We start from the raw sequence: 17,667 nt of genomic DNA, 5'->3' as shown, positions 1-17,667 counted from the left end.
AAACTTGGTTTCATTCGCGTTTACCTTGAATTGTACTTTCAATCATTCACATCAGACCTACTTGTAGAATGCCGTTTGCCGTGGAGTTTATAGGCTTGCGATTCGCTCCTGTACCTTTTTCTCTTCCAATGATCCTCTTTCTCTCTTTCTATTTCACTCTGATTTCTTCCCCTTTCTCCACCTTGGATTTATTTTAATATATATTCGTTCGGTAGCCGCAGTGAGGAGCTGATTCTCGTTTTCCGCCGTCTCTTTATTGACCGCCGAGTAAGTGGATGCCTCAGCTGCTAACTCAGTGCACGCTTCACATCCTGCTAGTTTGTCGCTGCCGAGCATCTCTCTGGAGCTCTGAGCCGCCACGCTATATTGTCACACACACACACACATACACACACACCAGCCCCAGCGACCAGTTCTGTTCTTGTAGTGAAAGACAAGTGACAGATATCATGCAAGAGTGGATTCACCCCCATAATTGGCACATGATTAAAAGTTGTTTTTGTGTTGGACAGTCACGGAATTTTCCAAGGTGAATGATATCCAGTATGTTTTTTTATTTGGTGACATTTTTCAAATCAAAGTCATCACCAGATAAATGCTCCGTTGTAAATATTATTTAGGGATTTGACAAAGATGTTTACATGCTAACCAATGAGGATTTCTGTAGGGGCAATAGAATGAGGGACACAGCAAACTCAGGTATTCTCAAATAACTGCACCGTCCTCATGACCTTGGGGTATTTCAAAGCGAATTGTTGTCACTGCCTAAAAAAAGATTGTATTTATGTAGCGTCTTTATCGACCACGCAATCTCTCAAGTCCCTTTGCAAGCAATCCAGTACTTTTGAGATGCAGTTAGCGCTGCGACGCGGGAAACTCAGCGGCTAGGTTGCGCACAGCAAGATTCCACCAACAGCTGTTGGTCCTCCCCATGTAATCTACACATATGATGTGTTTGAGGGATAGGCATTGGCCAGGACACCAGGAGTTACTCCCTTTCTCTTCCAAGAATTGCCATCATCGCTACATTAGCGCCCCGCATAGAGTCATCATACAATCCCTATAGTGTGGAAACAGGCCCCTCGGCCCAACAAGACCACACTGACCCATCCCCCATAATCTACACATCCCTGAACACTACAGGCAATTTAGCATGGCCAATCCACCTAGCCTGCACATCTGTGGACTGTGGGAAAAAACCAGAGCACCCGGAGAAAACCAGCACAGACATGGGGAGAATGTGCAAACTCCACACAGTCGCCTGAGGGCAGAAGCGAACCCAGGTCCCTGGAGCTGTGAGGCAGCAGTGCTAACCACTGAGCCACCATGCTGTCCATAATACTCACATAAAAGAGAAGACGAGGTCTTAGAGTGAAAACAAACCACACTTCTGACTGTGTATTACTCTCTTAGTACTGGACTAGAGTATCAATCTGAATTGCTGTGCTCAAATTGTAGAGTGGGACTTGAAACATTACATTTAGCACACTTGTCTTCATTGCTCAGTCCTTTGAGTATACGCATTGGGAAGTCGTGTTGAGGTTGTACAGGACATTGGCGAGGACTTTTCTGGAGTACTGTGTCCAGTTCTGTTTGCCTTAATATAGGAAGAATATTATCAAACTAGAGAGGGTTCAGGAGAGATTTACCAGGGTGTTGCCGAGTATGGAAGATTTGAAATATAAAGAAAGGCTGGGACTTTTTTCACTGGAGCATAGGAAGTTGAGAAGTGACCCTATAGAGTTTATAAAATCATGAAGAGTTTAGAGAGGGTTAATGATAGGTGTCTATTCCCTAGGATGAGGGATTTCAAGACAAGGAGGTATATTTTTAAGTGAGAGGAGAGAAATTTAAAAAAGACATGGGGGCAAAGTTTTTACACAAAGGGTGGTTTGCATGTGGAATGAACTTCCTGAGGAAGTGGTGGATGTGGGCACAGTTACAATGTTTAAAAGACACTTAGATAAGTACATGAATAGGAAAGCTTGGAGGGATATATGCCAGGAACATATGCAGGTGGGACTAGTTTACTTTGGGATTATGTTCGGCATGGACTAGTTGGACCGAAGGATTTGTTTCCATGTTGCATGACTCTATGTCTCCATGCTGCCAGCTGAGGCAATGCTGGAAAACAGTCAAGTGGGAACCACAACAGTCAATTTGTGCCCACTAGGGCACACAGACAACAGAGATAAATTATCAGAGAATTAATGCATTTTAACAATGCTGGTTTGGGAATAATTACTGCGCTGTGCACAAAATTGCTTCAATTTTCTTCAAACAGTGCTATGGTTTTCTTATATAGGATATATATTTTCTTATATAGGTTTTCTTATACTCTTTTGCTTTATCATTTCACCTTAAAAGGCAACACTTTAGGCAGTTCAGCCCTCCCTCAGTAATGCACTGGAACAACAACCCAGATTTTACAGTCAGGCATTTGCGGTTGGTCTGGAAATCCCAACTGTTTGATTCAGGGGTGTAAGGGCTACCAATTAAGATATTGCTGGCACTTCAATTCTGAAGTAAATACATCTTTAACCTCCACTAACCAGATCCTCAGGAAAGCAATGTTAGGTAAAAGTCTAGCTGTGTTTCAGAAAATGCAGCACTAAACAATGTAAGTAGCACAGAAAATATACCAGTTGACCTGATGGACCAGAAAATGCTCTTCTATGAATAAAAAAAATACTACAGATGCTGGAAATCTTAAACAAACTCAGCAGGTTTGGCAGTATCCGCGGAGAGAGAAGAACAGAGTTAACCTTTTGAGTCCAATATGACTTCTTCAGAACATTCTCATGTTTTTTACTGCTCTTCTATGGTTGAATTGAAATAACTGAAGGAACTTTGTCATTCGGACCAGATTTGTTTGCTTACATTATTTATGCAACAACAAAGAAACAAAACTACTGATAAGTTCCTTTTGTACACTTTGCTTGATCTCCCAAGTGCTTAGAAGTTTCAATGGACAATGGAATCCACAAGGAGAGGTTATGTTTGGCTGGCATCAAGAGTACACACTCTCCTTTGTGCCTCCAGAGATATCACAGAAAATTGACAAGAACCAAGGCTTGTTGACTCCCCTCATGTACAATGGGATTTCCCTGACTAAAGCAGAATATACTGTCAACCATTTGACAATCTTATGTAGTTTAAATCATCCTACTCATTCCAGTGTTCTCTCACTAAGTGACCTGGATCCATTGGAATGAGTTCAATCCCACCATTGGAGGTTTGCATCTCTAGTGCCTATCAATAACACATGTTGGCTACTCAAGTGCTAACATTGCCTTGGAATACTGACTAAATGTAACTGACTCAGTATAATGTGTACTAAACTCCCATTGCCAGACAGTTCTATTTGACTCCTACAATTTTGTTCACGGCCCTCATGAAGATATTAACTATAGATTGTACAACCAATGGAAGCAAATAAGTCAGTTTATTCATTGAACTTCTAAACTGGACATGGAATGTCAGCAAGAGATGGGGAAACAAAGTAATATTTCAAACGCAGGTGATCAAATGCTCCAGAAAATAGTCTGGATGAATGCAAAACTGTACCAGTTGTCTAAGAGCAGTTTCTGACGAGTACCAAAACAAAACAGCACTATTACACAGCTGAATGATTTGTAGTATAATTGTTCTTAGAACCCGATTTTAGCTGAACATGGTTTGAAAAGCACTTCAACTGGATTTCAATGGCTATTAGGGTACAATGGTATAAAGAATGATTTTAAAAGAATGACATTAAATGGGAAAGCAAGAGGAATAGCACTATTCCCTAGTAAAACCTGCTGCTACAGATTCCATTTTGTATATCTGTGCTACTGCATATTATAAACATTATTTAATAAAGAACTTTACATTTCCATCTCTCAGGCTGCACTAGGAATATTTTGTAACAATAATTTTCGCACAATAAAGAACCAGTCAGGCACAGAAATCCACCCTGCACAAGATTAACATTGAAGTCAAAAACAGAAATTACTGGAGAAACTGAGCAAGTCTGACACATCTGTGGAGGCAAAGCAAAGTTTCAAGTCTGGTGATCCTTCTTCAGAACAGCTCTGAGTTTCTCCAGCAATTTCTGTTTTGTTTCAGATTTCCAGCATCCACAACTCTTTGTTTTGTCAACATTTTAGTCATAATTTAAAATTAATACATTTGCAATTACATTTAATCTAAGGTCATCTGAAACTCAGTTTAATCTGTTACTGTTCTGTGTCAATGAATTGTCATTTTCTTTGCATTTTCTTTGCAAATTAATTTATATGTTTGCCAAAAATAAAACCTGATGGCTTGTCTGATTCATTTCTAAGGAAGGTAAAAATTGCCAATTTGCACAGTTTGTTCAGATTCTGTTGGTAGCATTATGCGCTTTGATATGACTCTTTGGGATAACAATGCTGTATCTATTGACTACAGAACCATAAAGTTTGCGTCTACTTCACATAACTCCTTGTCTGCAATACTGGAGTTTCTGACACTTATTGATAGAGATTTTGTTTTTTTTTATACTGATGCCTCTGACGGCATTGGCACTAAACATTTATGTTGATGGGATATCTACTTATCTTTTCTAGTCATTAATGGGTAAAGGAACGTGGCTTTTAAATACAGGTCAGTAACATGTAGTTGGAAGACCAGAAACAAAGTTGTGAATTGTGCTTTAAAACATAGATAAGCCTGCATGAGGATATGGCCTCACCACTTCTTATTTCTGTAACAATCCCCCCTCCTACAACCCTTGAAATCTCTATAGTTTTCAACTACTTGCACATTGTTGACTTCCTTTACTCCAACTTTGACAGTCATACCTTCAGCTGGCTGGGCACTAAGCTCTGGAATTCTCATTCTAAACCTTTCTGCCTCTCTCCTTTCTGATCTACTTTCTGAAAATCCATCGATTTTATCAAGTGTTTGGTCACCACTCATAATACATCTTTGACTCAATGGCAATATTAGTCAAATGATGCTCCTGTGAATCATTTTTCTTTTATATTGTTATAGACACTTTTATGACCCAAGTCGGTGTTTTCCATTTTCCAAACGGCTGTTTGTCAAATGTGTCATATAAGTTAAATGGAACAAAATCCACAAAACTGAGCATCAATCCATCCATAAGTGATCTAACCACTTCAAGGGAATAAAAATATAGTTTTCATTTTCCCTACAAAAGCCACAGGAAATTAGTTACGATCGAATCCCATCTAGAATTATGTCACCTTTATAGCATGGGAACTGAGCATGCTTTGATAAATTAAATTCATTTAAAATTGCCAAACTGCAATTTGCTGTTTCTAAAATGGGAATGATTCCCCTGCATTAGCTTCAAAACTTCAATCATTGGAGATCTGTTCTGGCATAGTGGGTCAGGTCCCGACATTTCACTCTGGCACCTGGGCTCAAAACAAGGTCAGACTGATGGAATAAAAGTTCTCTCTATCTGATGTCCTATGTGAAATAAATTTGGGTAAGTTTCAGTCAGTTATGTGTGTGTATGTAAGAACTGCAAAGACTGAATGAGGGTTGTTGTCAGAAATTGAAAAAAAACTGCTCCAATGGTATAATAAGGGAAATCACCTTGGACCAAATACAGATGAAAGAGCTGAATTCCAGAGGAGAGGCAAGAGTGACAGCCTTAGCATTGAGGCAGCCTTCGACCAGGTGAAGCATCTAGGAACTCTAGTGAAACTGGAGGCACTGGGAATCAATAAAAAGCTCAACATTGGTTGGAGTCATACCTAACATAAAGGAAGATGCTTGTGGCTGTTGGACGTCAATCATCTGAACTCCAAGACATGTCTGCAGAAGTTCCTCAGGGTATTGTTCTCAGCCCAAACATCTTCAGCTGCTTTATCAATGACCTTCCCTCCAATAGAGGATGCTGAGAGACTTTACTGAGCATTCTGGGAGAAGTTGGCACCACAACCAATCAGCAGAGTGAGGAAGAATTCAGTGTCAAGGAACACTAAGCCCCAAACATTGCATTACTGTAGTGTTTCTATCCTTCCTTTCTCCTGTAACTAAATAAAAGGAGAGACATTAAGAGAGACTGATAGGAAGTTTGTTGTAGCCTATAGTTTATTTGGTCTGCTTGTAAAGATTGCACTGTAATTTAAGGAACCAGTTAGTGCAGTGGTTGGTATAAGTGCACGCTTAGGTGAATACTGGGCTTCACTGAGTAAGGCAGGCAAGGAAAGATTCTTTTATCTCTCTGAGTGTAAAGGGGCGGAGATGGCAGTTAGGACAGTGGGGTGTACTCCTCCTGCCAGATCAGGGAGCAGACTAGCACCCCTGATAACAATGTTTGCAGGAAGTGTGCAACTCCTCACAGACTGCGTTGTTTGGTTGGAGCAGCAGTTGGACACACTGAGGAGCATACAGGGGGCAGATAGTTTGATAGACACTTGTTACAGGGAGGTGGTCACACCAAAGGTTCAGTCAGGTAGATGGGTGACCACCAGGAGAGATAAGTAGGTGGTACAGGATTTTCCAGTGGCTATTGCCCTCTCTAATAGGTATATCATTTTGGATACTGTAGGGGCGTGATAGCCTCTCAGGGGAGTATAAAAGTAGCAGCCAGGCCTGTGGCACCACAACTGGCTCTGTTGTAGACCAGGGTCGGGCAAGATCCGAGCGAGTGATAATGATCGGAGACTTGCTAGTTAGGGACACAGACAGGCATTTCTGTGGCTGTGTCCGAGACTCCAGGATGGTGTGTTTTGCCTCTCTGGTGCCAGGGTCAAGGATGTCTCTGAGCGGTTGCACGCAATTCTTAAGAGGGAGGGTGAGCAGCCAGAGGTCGTGGTGCACATTGGTACCAACAATATAGGTAGAAAGAGGGATGGAGTCCTGCAGAGTGAGTACAGGGAATTAGGATTTAGGCTGAAAAGCAAAACCTTGAGAATAGCAATCTCTACCTGTTACTTTCTGTGCCATCTGCTAGTGAGGCAAGGAATAGAAAGATAGGTCAAATGAATGCATGGCTAAGGAGCTGGTGCAGGGGACAGGGTTACAGATTCTTGGATCATTGGGACTTCTTCTAGGGCAAGGGTGACCTGTACAAGAGGGATGGGTTGCACCTAAACTAGAGAGGAACCAATTTCCTCACAGAGAGGTTCACTAGTGCTATTCGGCAGGATTTAAACTGGAGTGGCAGGAGACTGGGAACCAAAGCAGCAGCTCAGCAAGTGGAGGGATTGAGGGAAAGGTAGATGTTAGAACCAGTAAGTCAGAAAGAAAGGACAGGCAGAGACATGTAAATGAACATGATGGTACTAATGGGCTGAAGTGTGTTTATTTCAACCCAAAGAATATTAAGGTAAGGCAGATGAGCTCAGAGTCTGGATCAGTACATGGGACTATGATACTGTGGCCATTACAGAGACTTGGTTGAGAGAGAGAGAGAGATAGGACTGGCTGCTCAATGTTCCAGGGTTTCGTTGTTTTAGTCAAGATAGAAAGGAAGGTAAAAGAGGTGGAGGAGTTGCACTACTAATCAGGGAGAATGTTACATCTGCACTTAGAGAGGACATATTGCGGGGCTAATCTACTGGGGTAATATGGGTACAGCTCAAAAATAAGATGGGTGCTATCACTCTGATCGGAATATTCTGTAGGCCTCCCAACAGCCACCGAGAGATTGAGGAACAAGTACGTAGGCAGATTATGGAGAGGTGCAATAAAAACAGAGTTGGCACAGTGGGTGACTTTAACTTCCATGGTATTGACTGGGACTCCCTTAGAGCAAAGAGCTTAAATGGGGCAGAATTTGTTAAGTGCATCCAAGAGGGTTTCTTGAAACAGTATGTCCAACTAGAGAAAGGGCCATACTAGAGCTTGTATTGGCTAATGAGCCTGGTCAGGTGACTGACCTTTCAGTGGTAGAGCATTTTGGTAACAGTGATCACAACTCCTTAAGTTTTAAGAAAGCTATGAACAAGGATAAGTCAGGACATTGTGGGAAGGTACTAAATTGGGGGGAGGGAAAATTATGTTAGTATTAGGCAGGAACTAGGTAGTGTTAATTGGGAGGAGCTGTTATCAGGCAAGCACTCTTTTGACATGTGGGAACTGTTTGGGAGAGTCCTGTTGGACAGAGTTCAAGATCAGCATGTTCCAGTAAGGAGGAAGGATAAGGATGGCAAGGTAATGGACCCTTGGATAACAAAGGAGGTTGTGAATTTAGTCAAAAGGGAAAAAGAAGCACATGTAAGGTTTAGGAAGCTAAAATTGGACAGACTCTGTGAGGAATATAAGGAAAGCAAGAAAGTACTCAAGCAGGAAATTAGGAGAGCAAGAAGGGGCCATGAAATGACCTTGGCAAGTAGGGTTAAAGAGAATCCCAAGGTATTCTATGGATACATTAAAAACAACAGGATAACTTGGGAGAAGATAGAACCACTCAAAGATAAAGGAGGAAACTTGTGCTTGGAGGGAGAGAATGTGGGTGAGATCCTAAATGAGTACTTTGAATTGGTATTCACCCAGGAAAAGGCTATGGAGGATAGTGAGATTTGTGTGGAGCATGCTAACATGCTAGGGCATTTTGAGATCAAGAAAGAAGTGGTGATGAATCTCTTGAAGAGCACTAAGGTGACTAAGTCTCTAGGGCCCGATGGTATTTAGCCCAGGTTATTGACAGATGCAAGACAGGAAATTGCTGGGGCCTTGACTAAGACCTTTGAACCCTTGCAAACCAATAGAGAGGTCCAGGAGGACTGGCGAGTAGCTAACATTGTTCTTCTGTTCAAGAAGGGAAATAGGGATAATACAGGAAACTACAGATTGGTGATTCTTACATCGATGGTTGGGAAGCTATTGGAGAGAATTCTTAGGGATAGGATTTGCGCACATTAGGAAAAGCACGGCCAAATTAGGGACAGTCAGTATGGTTTTGTACAGAGCAGGTCATGACTTACTAACTTGATTGAATTTTTCGAGGTGGTGACAAAGGTGATCGATGAGGGTAGAGTAGTGGATGTTGTTTACATGGATTTTAGTATGGCCTTCGACAAGGTCCCTCATGGTAGCCTCATCCAGAAGATTAAGGTACATGGGGGCCACGATGATTTGGCCACGTGGATTCAGAAGTGGCTTGCCCATAGAAGGCAGAGGGTAGTGGTAGAAGAGTGTGTTTCAGGACGGAGATTGTAAATAGTAGTGTTCCACAGGGATCCATACTGGAACCTCTGCTATTTGTAATATATATAAATGACTTGGATGAAAATGTAGATGGGTGGGTTAGTGAGTTTACAGATGATGCAGAGATCAGTGGAGTTGTAGATAGTGTAGAAGGTTGTTGAAGGAAATAGCAGGATATAGATCAGTTGCAGACATAGGCGGAGAAATGGCAGATGGAGTTTAATCCAGGTAAGTGTGAGGTGCTGCACTTTGGGGGATCAAATGATAAGGAAATGTATACAGTTAATGGCAGGACTCTGAACAGCATTGGTGTACAGAAGGATCTTGGGGTTCAAGTCCATAGCTCCCTGAAAGTAGCCACGCAAATAGATAGGGTGGTAAAGAAGGCGTATGGCATGCTTGCATTTATTGGTTGGAGAATTGAGTACAAGAGTCAGGATGTCATGTTGCAGCTTTGTAAGACTTTGGTTAGGCCACATTTAGAGTGTTGCATTCAATTCTGGTCGCCACATTACAGGAAGGATGTGGAGGCTTTGGAGAGATTGCAGAAGAGGTTTACTAGGATGCTGCCTGGATTAGAGGGTATGAGCTGTAAGGATATGCTAGAAAAACTCGGGTTGTTTTCTCTCGAGCTATGCAAGGTGAGGGGAGACTTGATAGAAGCCTCTAAAATTATGAGATGCATAGATAGGGTTGACGGTCAGAATCTTTTTCCCAGAGTTGTAATGTCTAATACTAGGGGGCATGCATTTAAGTTTAGAGGAGCAAAGTTCAAAGGAGATGTGAGGGGTGAGTTTTTCACACGGTGAGTGGTAGGAGTTTGGAACACACAAAAGGTGGTGGTGGAGGCAGATGCAATAGGGGCATTTAAGGGACTTTTAGATAAGCATATGAATATGCAAGGAATGGAGGGATTATGTACCAATGGCAAGCAGAAGGGATTAGTTTCATTTGGCATCATGTTCAGCACAACATCGTGGGCCGAAGGGTCCGTTCTTGTGCTGAAAAGTTCTATGACGCCATTTGCAGTTCAGAAATGGGGATGATTGAACAATGTCAATGCCATTTGCAGTTCCTCAAAAAATTGAAGCAGTCTATGTCCACATGCACGAAAATTTGTACCATCAGTCTTGAGCTGATCAGTGGAAAGTAACATTTGAGCCACACAAATGTCAGGCAATGATTATCAACATTAAGAGAGAATCTAACATTTTTCCCTTGCCTTCAATAGTATTCCATCACTGAATCTTTCACACTAACATCCTGGGAGTTATTAGGAACTGATCTGGGTCAGCCACATAAATACTGTGGCTGTAAAAGCAGATTAAAGACTGAGAATTCTGGGTCAATTAATCCTGACCAGCAACTATAAAGCACAAGACTAAGAAAGTGATGGAATACTTCACTGTCACTGGAAAATGCTGAACTCCCTTACTAACCCACTACAGGTGCATCAGCAGAAGATGAACTACACAGTTCAAGAATTCATTCATTGCCATCTTCTGAAAAGCAAGTAGGAAATGAGAAAAAATTTGCTATGGCACTCTCATCCCACGACTAAATAAAAACAAATTAATAGACGTTAGGATGGGACTGAGACATGCTCCTGGGGTATAGGATAGGGAAATGTTACTATGCATCTAATTTTAGAAGATGATGGTGGAAAACGAGTAATGACATTGCACTAGCATCCCATAAGCACTGGTTAATGCTCTGGAGATATGGGGTCAAATTCTACCCCAGCAGATAGTGGAATTTGTGATCAATTAACAAAAGCTGAAATAAAAAGCTGATCTCAGACATAACAATCGTGGAACTATAATGAATTGTTGTAAAAATCCATTGGGTCACTCATGCCCTTCAGAGAAGGAAATCTGCTGCACTTACATTGTTGTCTTAAGTGTGACTAGATCCACAGCAATTAGGCCACTCATAACTTGCCCTCTGAAATGATCTTGGAAGCAAACCAATTCTACCGAACTGCAACAGATACCAGTTGGACTGCAACACTTCAAGAGGGCAGCTCACCACCACCTTCTGAAGACCAATTATGTGTGAGCAACAAATGTTTGTCTAGTCAGTAATGCCCACATTCTATGAATTATACAGTCATAGGATCATACAGCACAGAAACAGACCTTTTGGTCCAAATTGTCCATGCCAATCAGATATCCTAAACTGATCTAGTCCCATTTGGTAGCATTTGGCCAATATCCCTCTAAACCTTTCCGAATCATGTGCCCATTCAGATGCCTTTTAAATGTTGTAACTGTACTTGCCTCCACCACCTCCTTTGGCAGCTTGTTCCATACATGTGTTACCCTCTGCGTGAAAAAGTTGCCCCTCAGGTCCCTTTTAAATCTTTCCCCTCTCACCTTAATATATGCCGTCTAGTTTTGGACTTCCTTACGCTAGGAAAAAGACCTTGGCTATTCATCCTATCCACGCCCCTCATGATTTTATAAGTCTCAATAAGGTCACCCCTGAGGCTCCAACACTCAAGGGAAAGAAGCCCAGCCTATTCAGCCTCTCCCCACAGCTCAAACTCTTTAATCAAAGCCAAAGTTTGAAAATTATGTAGTGGTGCACTGTGCATCACACAATGGCCAACCCTATGTGACTGTAATCTACTTTTCTTTAATTTGAGATAGCTTGTTTTAAAGAACTCTTTACTTGATGGCAGCAATTTTGGACATTATTCTGACTGAGCCACATATCACCATACATTTGCTTTCAGGACAATTACAGCCACTCTGCGTAGACAGCAACCTAGCCCATTCAACTTACCAATCAGCTAGTGGCCAATAATAACACTTTAAGAAGAAACTGAAGGGAAGTGAGTAATGGGAATGGAAGAATTTAAATGGATTCTGAACACAGAGTATAAATTTGATTTTGGCTGGTTCACATATTAGCAATAATCCTCTCAGAGGTGAAATTAACCCTATATCACACCAATTTGGAAATATAATACATTGTCACGGAGCCAATGAATGCGGGAAAATGAACTGTGCTATAACTAATCTGAGAACATAGTTTGAAATGATTTATGAATCTAAAGTAAAATGTGTTCTATTCCCTAAAACTATCATATTATAAGCATAACGCTTTAAACTAAAATCCTATTGTAATTTTTGCTTCTCAAAACAGTTATTTTTGGATTGCCTGGATTTCTAATTACTGTCCTATCAGTTGCTTCTTCCTCCATGGTCTGCTTTCAATGTTATACCCTCTCTTCATGCTCTCTTGTATGCCAATGCGATCAGCTATCAGTGCAATAGCCATATCAGCAGTTCCTCAGATTGTCTGATCCTTCCCAACATTTTACATCTACACAGGGAAAAAAAAATGTTATTCCACTTTTTGCAACCTCAGTGCATGCCAATATTCTTTAGAGCCAATGAAGCATTCTTGTTTTAAGTATAGTTTGTGATTACAATCCTTTTTTAACATCAGTAATGCATCAACCAATTTGTACAGAGCAAGCTTCCTCAAATAGTAATGGTGATAATAACATAGTCTTCTGTTTTGATGATATGTTGGCCAGAACACTGGGAATTACTCCCTTGCTTCTCTTCAAAATAGCACTCAGGGATCACTTACATCCACCTGAGGTGGGAGCCACATTTTCACATCTCATCGAAAGACATTACCTCTTACAGTGCAGCACTCCCTCAATCCTGCACTGGGAAGTATTAGCCTATACTTTAAAGCATGATTTCAGCTTATCTATGCATCTTGGGGACATAAAAACAGAAAATACTGGAGAAAATCAGCATTGTAGGGAGAGAAAAATAGGTCTAGGTCTGATTTGACACTACTTCAGAACTGGAAAGGACTAAAAAATAATGGTTTTTATACTGGTGACAGAGGGTGAGAAGGAACAAGTGGGACAAATGGTGCGGCTGCCTGTAGAAAAAGAGAAAGGGAATGCTAATGTTGGTAAAGAATCAATAGAGATGTAAACTGGTGGAAGTGATTATTGTGAAAATAAGGAAGTGGGTATAATCTGCTGAGAGCAAAGCCAGTAAGACGTGGCCAGAGTGATATTGGTGTAGGGGTTTGTAATCAGAATGGAGAATAGAGGTTATGCTCTGAAATTATTGATCTCAATTCTTATGGATCATTCTTGTGAACAAAGGAGAAGTGTTCCATGCTGAGCACACCAGACTCCATCTTTCTACAAAGCTCAAATAACCAATTAAGCATGCACCTTCACTAAATCTTCTCTTATGAATGTCAGTCATGACTGAATTAGCAACTCTCCCGCCCACGGTTCAGAAACTCTTCTTGTCTCTGTGAAGTGCCTTGGGATATTATACCGTGTTGAAGCTTCTCTAAGATAGCGAGTTATTGTTGTTATCCAATTAAATGTGAAATACAGCATTAATGATGTGTCTGTGGCTCCCATTGAATAGGAGGAGTTATTCAGATACTTGAAATGCCAAGAGCAAACTATATACCTAAAGCAATTCCTTGGTATTATGCCAGAAATAAGTACAATTTCTTCAATTTCTTACTCAGAATGACTTATAAAGCAACCCATGTTAGCACCCAGTAATGGATGCACAAGTTCCTGTCAGACTAACCTGACGAGGTACATTCAGGCCTGAATCATTGAACACAGCCATGAACGGACATGCAATGGTGGAATTAAGTCACAAATAAGCCAGTGTCTTACTAAATGCCAGAACAAGCTCAAATTGCTAAATGGCCTCTCATTTCTATGTTCCTGTGCAATGAGTTGGGATTCTGCTCCTCTTCTTCAGATAGTCCCATCTGAATTTTCGCTCTCACCAGAGAGACCAATGAGAACTGCGCTTAATTCCATATTCAAAAGATTGCACATCCAACACTATAGCACTCTGTCTGTTCTGACATTGGGAGTCTCAGTCTGGACTTTGTCAGGCTATTGAACAATTTAGTCCCAAATAACACCGGAGGCTGCATATCCTGCTTAATACATATTCATGGATCCTTTACTAAATTAAATATTGCAAGAGATGGGCTTAGGAAGGTTACAAAGAAAGTGATTTCAGTTCAACTGTTCAAGAAGGCTGGGAGTATTTAAATGATTGATAGTTGAGCTAGGTTTTGAGGGCAGCACAGAATAATTCAATGCCAAAGAAGGGTAGAGTTTGCAAGTTGGAATATGTGGCCTTGACCAATTGCTCCCAAAATAGAATCATTCACAGCCATTTTGTGATATTTTCTACCACTTGCACTCCCAATAGAATGAGTGGATTGAAAATTGTGAAAATGAGAAAAAAAATCCTAAAGTTGTTTTAATGGGATACAGGAAGTTTGTGGGGCAGTAAAAGGTCAGGATTTGGATGAGTGTGTGAGAGTTTATGAAGAGTGGGCTCAAGTTGAAAGATTCTGGTTTGTGCAAATTCAAAATTTGGAGGCTAGTGAAAAAACTTTTGAGAAATAGTCCCAGAAATAGGTCTGACACAGTTGGAAGTTTCAACAGTGGAAGAGTTTAGGGTGGAGCTGGAATGAGCCACAGGGTGGTCTCAGCAACATCTGGAAGGTGAAACAGGAAACTCAGATCAGGGTGAAAGAGGAGACATACCAACAGGCTCAACCTGTATTGGCAGCCTTGGTGGTTGACGTTTGTGGCAACTGAAGCATATCGGTTCTGTTGAGTGCTAAACATTAGGGCTTGAGTCACGTCGACAAAGAACCGTGTGAGCTGTTGATTCACGTGCAACTTGATGTTAGATCAATAATGAAGAGGTTGAGGGCATGAAATTGCTCCTCAGAGAAAATACAAAACAGGCTACGCCTCATTTTACACTGAGCCTGCCTTTCTACTCTGCTGAATTCAAATAAATTTTATGGGCAGTAGAGTGGAAAGATACTGGCCATAACATTGCAGGTCTTTATCAGATAATAATACCTTGATATCTTTTATGCACACCTGAGCTGGTAGTTTGGAACTTAGTTGAATAACTCATCAGAAAGACAACTACGATGATAAAGCACTCCCTGGGCTGAAGCCGCAGCTGAAATGGTACAGTTGGGATTGGGGGTTGGGGGGGTGCGGATGGGATTTAAAACTGGGACCTATCAGTTAAGTGGGGCTTGGTGTAGTGGTAGTGCATGGAAAATCCAGAAATTAACAAGATAAATCTGAGACTTTCAGCCTGTTTAGCATATTTAAAATACTGGTTTGGAGCCAACTTTCTGAATTGTTTCAATTTTTTCGGAAAGTTAACCCTCACCACTATCTCTGATTCACACCCACTCTGTCACAATAAAATACCCCCCACCTCCCAACATGTTCTGGTCCAGAATGAGGCTTGAGCTCACAAAAATAACAAAATAGGTTTATGTGAACAATTTTCAAATAATGAAACATCCCAAGGCACTTCACAGAGCCGCTCAAAGCAAAGTATGAACACTGAGCCTCATCAGGTGATATTATGTCTGTTGACCAAAACCTTGTTCAAAGAGATAGTGTTTTAAAGGACGAAAGCAAGGTAGAGCAAGGTAGGAACGGGAATTCCAGGGCTTGGGCCCTATGCAAATTAGAGGCATGACCACCTATGGCAGAGAATTATAATTAAAAATACTCAAGGGGCCAAAATAGGTGGAGCACAGGATTGTGTGCCTAGAGGAGATTCTAGTAAAGAGGATGAAGGCAATGGAGGGATTTGAAAACAAGAATGGGAATTTAAAATCAAAGTGTTGATCAAGAGTCAGTATAAATCAACAAGAAAAGGTTAATAGGGGAACAGATTTGCTGTGAGTTAAGGCAGCAGAGTTTGGATGGCCTCAAGTTTATGGTTGGGAAAATGGAGGAGACCAGCCAGGATTAGGTTGGAATGATCAACTCTGCATGCAAAAAAAACATAAATGAAGATTTCAGCAGTTGATGAGCTGAGACAGATGTAAAATCAAGCAATTGTACAGAGGTGGAAATAGACGAATATCGTGAAGACATAAACAAGAGGTCAGAAGCTCATCTCAGGATGACGCCAATGTTGCAAATAGATTGACTTCATCTCAGACTGTTGCCGGGGAGTGTATTGGATTCAATAGCTAGAAAATAGAGTTTGGAGCAGGGATAAAAAAACAATGGCTTCTATCTTTCAAGTAGAAAGATTTAATTGGAAAAAATTTCTATTCAATCAGTATGGAATGTCAGATGAGTACACTGATAATTTAACAATTGTGAAGGAGTTGAGAGAAGAGGTAAATGAGATGGAACTGGGTGCCATCAGTGCACTAACATACCCCCGACTCAGGTCAAAGTGCTACCAACTGAGCTAAATCTGGCAATTGGTACTTGACAATCCTGATGTCACTGCACATCTAATTTGTCGTGTACACATTTACCATGAAATGTAACAATAGATTTTATCTCTGTTTACCTCTGTAAGGCTTTGAGGCTTTGTAAATGTTGGGCCTGGTCAGCTATTCTCTTCGTCACCGTGTGATTTTGTTTTGTGTAATTGATCAATACGCCCATTTGAAAAATAAAGCTTGCACCCTACAAATTACTGTATATCAGTTGTGTTCCCTGCCTTTATTTCTTTTCAGACTGGTATTGATTTAGCAGTGACAAAGGATCACAAATATTTCAAATGTCATAAACTATCTGGACCTTTCAATTAAATACAAATAATTAATTGATTACAGTATTTGAGTGACTGATTTTCAGCATTTCTTTTTCAGAACATGAAGCTTCTGTTTTTAAAAAAGATTACGTATTATTATTGAGTGTCAGAGCTGAGAATATGGCAGGGTTGTGGATTTGTCCATAGAGGAACCTAACAGGTACAGAACATACAATACTGGCAGTAAACCTTATCAAAAGGCTCTGATGATTATTGAAATGATACAAATTGAATTTGAAGACTTGTACAAACATAGAAAATCAGTTGTGAGGTTAAAAAGAACAACTTACCTGTCAAGCGTGTCCCAAATCAGACGATAACTGGGCATAGGAATATAGGAGCAGGAGGAGGCCATATAGCCTCTCAAGTATGTTCCATCATCTAATATATATACCTATTACAAAATATATTCATGACAGATTTAGCTGTTGATTTAGTATCAATTGTCATTTTTGGAAGAGAGTTCCAAGCCTCTACAGCCCTTTGTGTTTCTGAATGTCACTTTGAAAAAAGTCTAGGTCTAGTTTTTAGACTATGTACATTAGCCTCAGATTCCCTAACAAGTGGAAATAGTTTTGATTCGTCTATTCTCTAAATTCTTGAAAACTTTCATTAAATCACCACTTAATCTTTCAAATTCTAGGGACTACAACACTGGTTTTTGTAATTTCTCTTTGTAATTCAGCTTTGCCATCCAGCTATCATGTTCATAAACCTACATGCATTCCCTCCAAATGGCCAGTATGTCTTTCCTAAGGTTTGGTGGCAAGAACTGCTCAAAGTCTTCCGGGGCCATCTAACCATAGATGAAGAGATAACAAGGTGTAGAGCTGGATGAACACAGCAGGCCAAGCAGCATCAGAGGAGCAAGAAGGCTGACGTTTTGGGC

Source organism: Rhincodon typus, chromosome 4 (genome assembly GCF_021869965.1).
Source record: "Rhincodon typus isolate 14 chromosome 4, sRhiTyp1.1, whole genome shotgun sequence".
Taxonomy (NCBI): domain Eukaryota; kingdom Metazoa; phylum Chordata; class Chondrichthyes; order Orectolobiformes; family Rhincodontidae; genus Rhincodon; species Rhincodon typus.
Note: the sequence above shows the minus strand (reverse complement) of the source record.